This window comes from Pomacea canaliculata, linkage group LG11 (genome assembly GCF_003073045.1).
Source record: "Pomacea canaliculata isolate SZHN2017 linkage group LG11, ASM307304v1, whole genome shotgun sequence".
NCBI lineage: Eukaryota > Metazoa > Mollusca > Gastropoda > Architaenioglossa > Ampullariidae > Pomacea > Pomacea canaliculata.
In genome coordinates, this window is record NC_037600.1 from 7557005 (window position 1) to 7566699 (window position 9695).

Genomic DNA, 9695 nt, shown 5'->3' on the forward strand with positions numbered 1-9695 from the left:
TAGGTGAGCTGTTAAAGCAGCGGTTTTGTCCAAATGGACCCATGCACCTTAGATGCTGATTTTTATTTCTGTGTCTGGTGCAGCGTGTTTTCCCTGACTCACGAAAAGTGCATGGACGTGTATAGGTGGACTGCTGTCTGTCTGCCAAGACCAACGCTTAGCATCTTGCGAAGTGAGCCGCTGTTAGTCTCGGCGAGCCTAAACAAAGACTGTAACTAAACCGGAAGCTTTGTAGTCTCATGCCTCGTTTTAATAGTTAATCTGCAATGTGAATAAATCCGGAAGCTTTGTATATCATGCCTCGTTTTTAAACGTCTGCCAGCAGTCCAGTAATACAAGTTCGTGCTCGAACGTTTCCTTCAACAAACGTCGACCGACATCTTAGACGACTTTTTTGTTTTTTAAACTGGCATATAGTCTGACACACACACACACGAAATTATAGTTACAGCTACAACAGCATATATCAATTCCCAGCCTGCAAGAGACGTGGGAAGGTCGTGTGAGGTGAACACGTGTAATGCGATCCTAAAATGAAAGTTGTGACCTGACATGACCTCTGGGTGGTGGTGACCCGTATGTGTAGCTTTTTGTCCGACAGCCCGCTGCTGCGCTCGACTTCGCAAGCAAGTTGACACGTGATCGTGTGGCACCCCTTTCCCCTCTGTTTCCTCCCCCCCCACCACACAACACCACAACCCGCGTGTAGCTGCAAAAGTTATGGCTCAGCCTTCGTTCCGCAACGCGCAAGTTTCGCTCCGTACGGCCCACCTTTTATATGAAGCCTCCTCATGTCTATGCCTACTTATGTAGTCTAGTAAATTACCGAAGCAACTGAAAAATTGTGATGCCACAGAAGTTATAATTGGATCACTGTTTTTTAAAAACTGGTGTTACAGTACCGCCTGTTGCCCATTCTGTGATGCACATTAACTTACACGATAGTTATATATATACTTTGTGGGTGTACTTTCGACATATATCATTTTAAAACCATATTTAATTTCATTATCACACTGCTAACGTGTATTTGATATACTTTAATATACGGTGACACTGATTCATTAATGTTTCAAATACTACGGCAATTAAGTTTTGATCCAACTGTTTGTCAAAGTGAATTCATGATCGATGCTGTGTGAGACGTGAAAATTTGAAACTGTTGTCAGGGAGACGAAAAGTGCATACATACATATATATGTGCCGTGCTAATTGCTACGAGCATGACGAAGGGGTATATATTTGTGAACGGTTGAGAGAAGAGAGAGAAAACAGAGGATTCAGTATATGAGCCTCTATACACTCTTACAGACACATGGTCCCAACTGGGAAAGGACGCCCAGAACCGGGTCCGATGGCGGGGTGTATATATATAGTTGCGGCTCGATCACTGGGGGTGATTAGGAACAAAAAAAAGAATTAACACTCTTACAGACAGAAAGATGAGTATGGGAGTTTGTAAACTATTGAGGAACATACTATTGCTTGAGTTTATTACAAACTGGTTCGGGAGTACTATATGTCACAGGAAAATGACTTCTATGTTGTAGCAAAGAAATCGGAAATTTCCGATTTCTCAGAATATCTCGATCCCGACATGGCGTCTTCTATGATGTCCGTTAAATGATGGCTCTAGTGATTTCTTGGATGCAAGATGCTGTTTTAGAAGCAGATTAAGTGGTGTGCGTTTACAGCTGTAATAAGCAAAGATTGCTTATTCTGTTTATTTTCTTAATTTTGTCAGTTTGAATTTCTCATGGTCGCAATTCTAGGCCGGGTAAATTCCCGATTGTACGAGCCCATTAATGCTCGAGTCTTTTGACTGCTACAATCAATAAATTTATTTATTTCTCTAACTACATAAATTATATGCAATGTAAAATATAATTATTTATAAAACATTGCAATTAAATTCTATATTTTATAAAATAAGTCAAATTATTTCTTGGAACAAAATTTAAACATATTTGTAACATTCATTCTTAAGGAAACACCAACAGAAATAGTATACAGCATTTTCAGTATTTATAAACTCCATATAGCTCGATTGAAGACATGGCGGTCCGGATTGTAAATGGTTACTGCTAATCGGAGACGAACAGCGCCCACCCATTTACAGAAATTAGACCGTCGTCACTATTTTTTTCCTATTTTCCAATTATTTCTTCTCGTGTTATTTATTCACACATATTTTCGTCTTGGTCCACCCCCTTACACACGCCTACATCAATTACTTCAAACTTTTAATGTATGTAAAATACTATATGTTCATTTATTGTACAATTCAGGTCAGGTCAGTCCCATGCCCGGTCCGGGCGTAGGGGGGACCGTCCGGCAGCAGCAACAGACAGAATTTTCCACCCGGTCCTGTCTTGAGCAGATGAAAGCAGGTCTGGCATCTCGCGTTCGGTCCATTCTTTGATGTTGGTGACCCAGCTTTTCCTCGGACGACGGCTCCCTTCGAGGGTTCCTTGTAGGATCGTCTTGGACAGGGTGTTGTGGCGGGTGACGTGACCGAACCAGGCTTCACTGTTGCCAGAAGGGGCTCATGTGGGCCCACGAGAGAGGTTACGGTGCTCCGTACGTATTATTGTACAATTATACGTAAAATACGTATTGTACAATTAGCACCGCTCATATTCTTTATGCTGTTGCTTAGGCCTCAGAAAGTAACTGGAATGTTGTCATACAGAGCTATCAACTGCACAATTACTACTAATATTTGTAAAGAAAAATGGATTTTAGCTGTGATGGTCAGTGCAGTAACTTGACAGTAATGAGAGAATAGTCAGTGATTTATTAATGAGGACAGACAGTTCTATCAGGGCTTCTGCTAAGGCTAAATTCTTTGGGGTCCCAGGGACCCCTTCTTCAGATTTTTAAGGGGTCCCTGTTCTTCACCCAAATTTGAAGGGGACCCCATTGACGAAAACTGAAGGGGTCCTCCGAACTTTTAATGCGTACTGTACGCAATTTTTGGCGTAAGCAGAAGCCCTGGTTCTATCATAATCAGAAAGAAAGACAAGAGATAGTCATCAGGGGAGAGAAGTTTTAGTAGTATATGAAAAACAAATTTCAGTAATGTGGTATTTGTAAGAGAATTTCTGTGATAAGCTAGTAGAGAATTTTGGTGAAGTGCTGCGTGAGGGGAATGACACACAACTATCTAAATATGATTAAGTGTACAGAATGGAAACTGTTGATGTTTGTGCAGGTACTGGGGTACGTGGCTCCTTTCAGAAGTTTCATCTATGAAAGAGCAGCACTGGGTAAGCATACAACACAGTCTACTGATCCGATCACAGTACACTAGTATAAGGAGAGTATAATGCAGCCATTGTGTGCGAGAAAACTTTTAGATTTTTATCCTGTGTGTATTACAATCCAGCTGTTGTTTGTGAGAAATTCTTTAGATGTGTATCCTATTAGTGTTAAAAAGCAGCATTGTATGTTGAGAAATCTTTTAGAGGTGTATCCTATCTGTTTCACACCAGCCTGTTGTTGTCCATAGGTGTGCTACACATATACCCTCATGTGGACATTCCTTTATTTGTATTACATTGCACCCTGTCATATGTATTCCATACTAGAATGGTATCTTACACCTGTTAAGGTGATTATTACAAAACAATCTATGCTCCTTGAGTTTTGATGCAGTTTGGAGGACCTTGTATGCTGAGAAATCTTTTAGAGGTGTATCTTGGATCTTGTTGCTAGGCTCAAGGATGAGGAGTCAGTGGCAAGCTATTTCCTCCAGGTTCAGAAATTACACTCATGGTTTGAAGAAAACTTCCTGGTGCTCAATGTCTCTAAAGCTAAGGAAGTGGTCCTTGACATAAGAAAATATCAACCTGTCCACACACCCATAATTATTGATAATGAGATAATAGAACAGGTGCAAAGTTTTAGGTACCTCGGCACAGGGCTAGACAACAAACTGTCCTCTCAGGAAAACACCAGCGTTGTTTCCAGAAAAGCACATCAGCGCCAGTTCCTGCTGAGGCAATTGCGGAATTTTGGTGTCAGTAGCCCTGTCCTCGAGTTAGTATATCGCAGCCTAATCGAAAGCATCTTAACATTCAATATGTCAATGTGGATTGGCGCTCTCTCTGTCAAAGATAAAGCTTGTTTGACGAGGGTGGTCAAGAGTGCCAGTAAGATCATTGGTTCTCCACAAAGACCTTTAGGTGAACTACACATCAGTGCTGTGAGGTTAAAAGCGGTCAGCATCATCACAGACCCTTTCCACCCACTACATCGCCATTTTCAACTGCTACCCTCCGGCAGTAGATGGAAGCAAGTGGTTGCCAAAAAGAGTGCCTTTGCCAAGTCATTTTTACCGACCGCACTATCACTCTTAAACGGATCTCCCAGATGTACCTGGTCTGAATGTGTGTGTGTGTAAGAGAGTAAGAGGAAGTGTATGTGACAATTGTGTCATATGAGGGGGTTAAGCATAACTGCCTGAGTGTATGAGGTGTAATAGTAATCTCTTCAGTTTATTATGTATATTTTTCTCAGCTGACTGTGGGAGCTCCCAAGAAACAAAGGAAAATTTCTATATCTGTTGCGACCAGACATAGACAATAAAGATGTATTGTATTGTATTGTAACATTAGAAACAGACCAGCATTAATCAGCTGCATGAAAAATCTGAATTCTGTGTGTGTGCGGGTGCGTGGACCGCGGTTCCGACCCACAGCCTCATGTTCATACTGTTTCTGCAGCTGTTTAACACTCAGAACTCACACCCGTCATTCAGTCGTTCGTCCCTTGGCCGTACTTTGGGATGAGGTGGGGGCACATGATTAGACGTGGCAGGTGACAGGACTCGCCACTGTTGCCTGTTTTGGGCGACTGTGAGCAGGTCCTGTGCATGACGACAGGTCCAGTCTTTGAGGTTCGTAAGCCAGTTCTTCCTCCGCGGCGTCAACTACACTCCACGGTAGTTTGAAAGACAGTCTTCGACAAAATGTACCAGGTCACGTGGCCAAGGAAGACCAGCTTACGTCGCTTGACTGTTGCAGGTAGAGGTTTCTGATGTCGTACGAGTGTGGAAAATCGTTTGTTCTCTGACCTCTGTAGATGATTCCAAGAGGCCTCCTCAGACAAGTGCTCTGAAATGTCTGGATTCTCCTTTGCGCTGTGGCGAGAAGCTTGCCTTTAAACACAACAGATTCTCAGAAAACTCTAAGCTTTATTCCCACCTCTTTAAGTTTTGTGCCTGCTAGTGCATCCTCTTTTTCTAATAATGCACTTTAATTGTGTAGTGGAGCTGTTCACAAAGTACTCTCCCTCAATCACTCCGTGGCAATACTGTCTGTCATGCTGACCATCATTTAACGACTCCACACAGTTTATAGTGCTTACATCCCTTCATCCATTGCTTTACATTCTACTCTTGTAGGACATCTTTATGTTATTCAGTGTGCCTGTGCCTACCTCACTGTCCACATGCTGTTATCTTTCATTTATCATTATTGGTCTGAGCACAGAGTGCGATCTATCTTGGTCGTGATGTCACATTATTATTATAATGGTCATAAAATACTCATTTGCAAGAACTAGCCTTTAAAATTTTTTATTACTCTTGCTAATATAGTATTGTCATTGTCTCTCTCTCGGTTTTTATTCATCGAAATAGTAAATTTCCATTGAGATTGAGGGGCTGACTGCTAGCAGTTATAAAACGATCTTGCTGCTGTTTTTGTTTCAAGACCGGAGACTAAAATACATAAATTACAACCTAATAAGGACATCATCTGTTTTTACGCCAAGCAGGTTACATCCCTTCAACAAACCTGTCGCATTATCAAGTCTACAGGCACTTCCCGATAATGTTAACCACTGCTATTTACAATCTGACCGATAACTTCAACTGCAATACCTACAAGAAAATTACAATTTCCTATTAATTACAGCAAGAGGTTGAATTTAAAATATAGCACTTTCTTGTAAAATTATAGAATTATTTAACTTAGTCTTAATTCAATCTAACGTTGAGTATTAAATTAAAAACATGAAAACATCCACACCATTAATTGGAGATCACCAACGGAAAAGAACAATTCTGTTGGTGGATTATAAATGACTGTGAACACACCATGATGTCAAGGTGGTCCGGAAGGTAGTAGGTTATTGTAATTAGAAATAAATGCAACGCCTCGCCTACAACCAAAAATAGACCGCCGCAAGAACTTTTTTTTTCTCCTCCATCCTCTACTGCCGCTTCCATATTTCTCCATTTACGACAAACCTATATTTTAAGGGTAGACACCGGTCGAAAAAAAATTTTTTTTGTTTCACGAGATAGCGCGGATTTTTTTGTATCAGCTATTTAGCCCTTGAATGAAGTTTCAAAAAATGGTTTTACTGCACACGTCGCGCTATCGGTTGCCATGGAAACAATCCAAAATGGCGCCAAAACATCGAGGCCATCCACAAATTTACTGAAATGAATGTGGGGTTATATGTGTATATAGCATGTCATCTCATACACGCCGGTCTCTCATAACCAAAGTCGATCTATAGCTAATGCTAACAGCAAGAAAACAAGGCATAAAGTAGTAATAATAAATATACTTGTCTACAGGCTTTTGACTGTTGTGTTCGTTCTTGAATAATATATTACGTACTGTCATTATTCATCTGTATGTGTAACCCAAGTACATAGGATCGATCGGAACCAACAACAGATTTATCAACTGCCCTTGAATTTGAACTCAGGTTTAAAGGTCAACTGGGCTGCAAATTAACGGCTTTGTAGAGCTCAGTACAAGATAATATTTCCAAGTATTCTGTTCTCAGGATGCATGCATTGAAGCATGGTGATGCACAGAAAGAGCTCTAGTTCAAGGGAAATTCCCGAATGTGCAAACCACTTTGGTTTTGTAGTCGAATCTTTGCTGCTTCCACAATTAAGACAAGTGTGTACTTTATTATAAAATAAGATCGGATTTAAAATATAGGAATTTATCGTGTAATGCATGGCTGTTAGTTGCGTAGTCTTCAAGTTAGAATAATACTGGGTATTCAAATAAAAAAAATGATATTTACAACATTGATTGAAAAGTACAGGCAGAAATATCAAACGACTTTGGAGGTAGTTAAAAGCCAGTGAAGTGACACTTTATGTTTAAGGTGGTCCGGATCGTAGGAGGTTTATTGCAATTGGAGACGAAAGCTAATGACCCACCTCCTACCAAACAGTAGACCACCGCAATTATATAACCTTCATTTTTTTTCTATTTTCTTGCTTTTGATTCTTCTCTGCTTTGACTCAGCTTTACCTTTAATTTAGGATCTACCCAAGTTAGACATAATTATAGGCACTCAACAGAATGTGGGACCGACATTGTATGTACAATCTAAGGTACATTCATCATTTTGAACAAAGGGTCAACATAGTTGTCACAGAAGAGGAAGCTAGTGTTGACGTTTGTGGTAAATAGAGAGTTTGAGACCTAGAGCTATCCCGAATAGAACGGGAACGATAGGCGCCATGAAAACGTGTACTCTACATTATCGGTTATTAGTCGCGCATAAAACGACGCCCTCGCATGAATACAGTGAAACCTCGGTTTTCGTCGGCGTGCCCACGTGACCTCGCTGCTGATTTTGCGAGTGCAAATGTGTTTATGTTGAGTTTTCAGTTTCAAAATGTACGTAGCGCAAGTAAAATAAAATCAGTGCCCAAGCCTCACTGTCCGTGTTAAGTGTTTCTTTTGCTAATAAACAACCCAACATGGGACCAAAGAAAGTTCCCAGAGCCAGCAGCACTTCGAAGAAGAAAGCAAGGAACACGATCGAGTTGAAGAAGTAAATGACTGAAAAATATGAGAACGGCATCACGATCGCTGAAATCAGCCGCATGTACAGGAAATCACTATCTGCGATGCTTCATTGTGGCGATAAAGGAGGTTAATGTGGCGAAGGGAGTGAATGTGCTAATGAAGCAGAGATCGCAAACAATTGAAGACATCGATGAGTTATTATTAATTTGGATCAATCAAAAACAGTTAGAGATTCTGTTTCGGAGGGTCTCACATGTGTAAAGGCCAGACTGTTGAATCCGAACATCAGTGTAAATGTTCAATTATCTCTTTTATTCATTTTTATCTTTCTTATTAAATATTAAAACTGTATTTATTCCCTCTGTAATTGGTTGGATTTATTGCTTCCGTTCATAGAAGAATAACTGTACATTGATTCACGCGGAAATAATTGCCTCGGTTTTCGCCGATTGTCTTGGAACGGATTATCGACAAAACGAGTTTTAACTGTATTTTCGTTTGGATTGGCTGCTACTTTATTTATTAGACGGAGTTCATATCTTACGAAAACTGACGCTGAACAGAGCGTAAATTTAAGCATAAAAAGGACCACAGCTCTAATTAATAGGCCTGCAGCAAGATATATTAATAGTTAAGAAGTCTCGCATTATCGAGTCCACTGAAATTCCCGATTATGCCAGCACTATTTTTAGTTTCACGGATTAGTCTTTTAATTGCTTTACCCAGAAAATTGACAATTATGCACTTAACAGTAAAATTAGTTCATATTTAAAATATAGTAGTTTGTTGTATAATGGTTAAGACTTTTTTTTTAATCAACTCATTGTGTTAATAAAATTTCAAACAAAATAGGATCATATTCACAACATTCACTGGAAAATCCGCGATGGAATAAAACCCAGCCTTTCACGGTCTTTAAAAAAGGGGCACAGCAACAACTACTGTTTAAGGTGGTCCGGTCGGTAGAAGGTTACTGTAATTGGAGACAAAAGCACCAAACTTCTACCAAATGATAGACCACCGTCGATCATCTACGCAATGTTTTTTGTTTTGTTTTAACCCGCATGTAAGCCTTCTTCACCACCAAACAAAATAAAGACGCATACAACGCGGACTTGACTCGCGATATAACAACCTAACAACTAATATTTTTATTTGTTAGAACAGCGCATGTGAAAGCGGCTGGGTTAGCACAAGTGTAGCTCTTTGGAATAGAAAGAAGCAAAAGAACTCATGACTACCTCTCCACCTTTTTTATAACACCACCTATCAAAGGATAATCTTTTATTTCAATTCGTCGATAACCATAACATGAGCAACGTAACATAACATCTGTATAAAATGAGGGCCGTTTGAAACTTATACAACAAACTCATTTTGAAAGAGAAGCAAAAAAGACAAAACAAAACAAAAAAAACAACAACAGCCAGCTTTGTTGTGCGTTTTGCGTCTTTCTCGAAACGATTTTCTCTCTTCACGATTCCCCCTCCCCCAAAAACTACCAGTATGCCAACTCTCAAACTTTTTTTCTCTCCTTGAGAGTCCCAGGTCGACTTCCTGCCTGTTCGACTTCTCAGACTTTGTAACATCTTATGACAACCTCTTCCCTTTATTTTCAGTATAATAACCGCAGAAGAATGCAATGACAACAGAAGTAATCTCCCTCGTGCAAGCAACCCCTACCTATTTAATCCAGTACTCGCTACGCTCTCGAGCCTGCGTTTAATCATTTGAGGAACTGCTGTCAGTTCTGTCCAGCGTGACAAAAGTCACACGAGAGCGAGACATTACACAAGTCTCTCCCATCATGATGACAGGTCCACGGATTGACCTTCTATACAGAGATTCTCTGGTTGCATATTTTTACATGGATTGATGAAATAGAGAAAATTACAATAGACA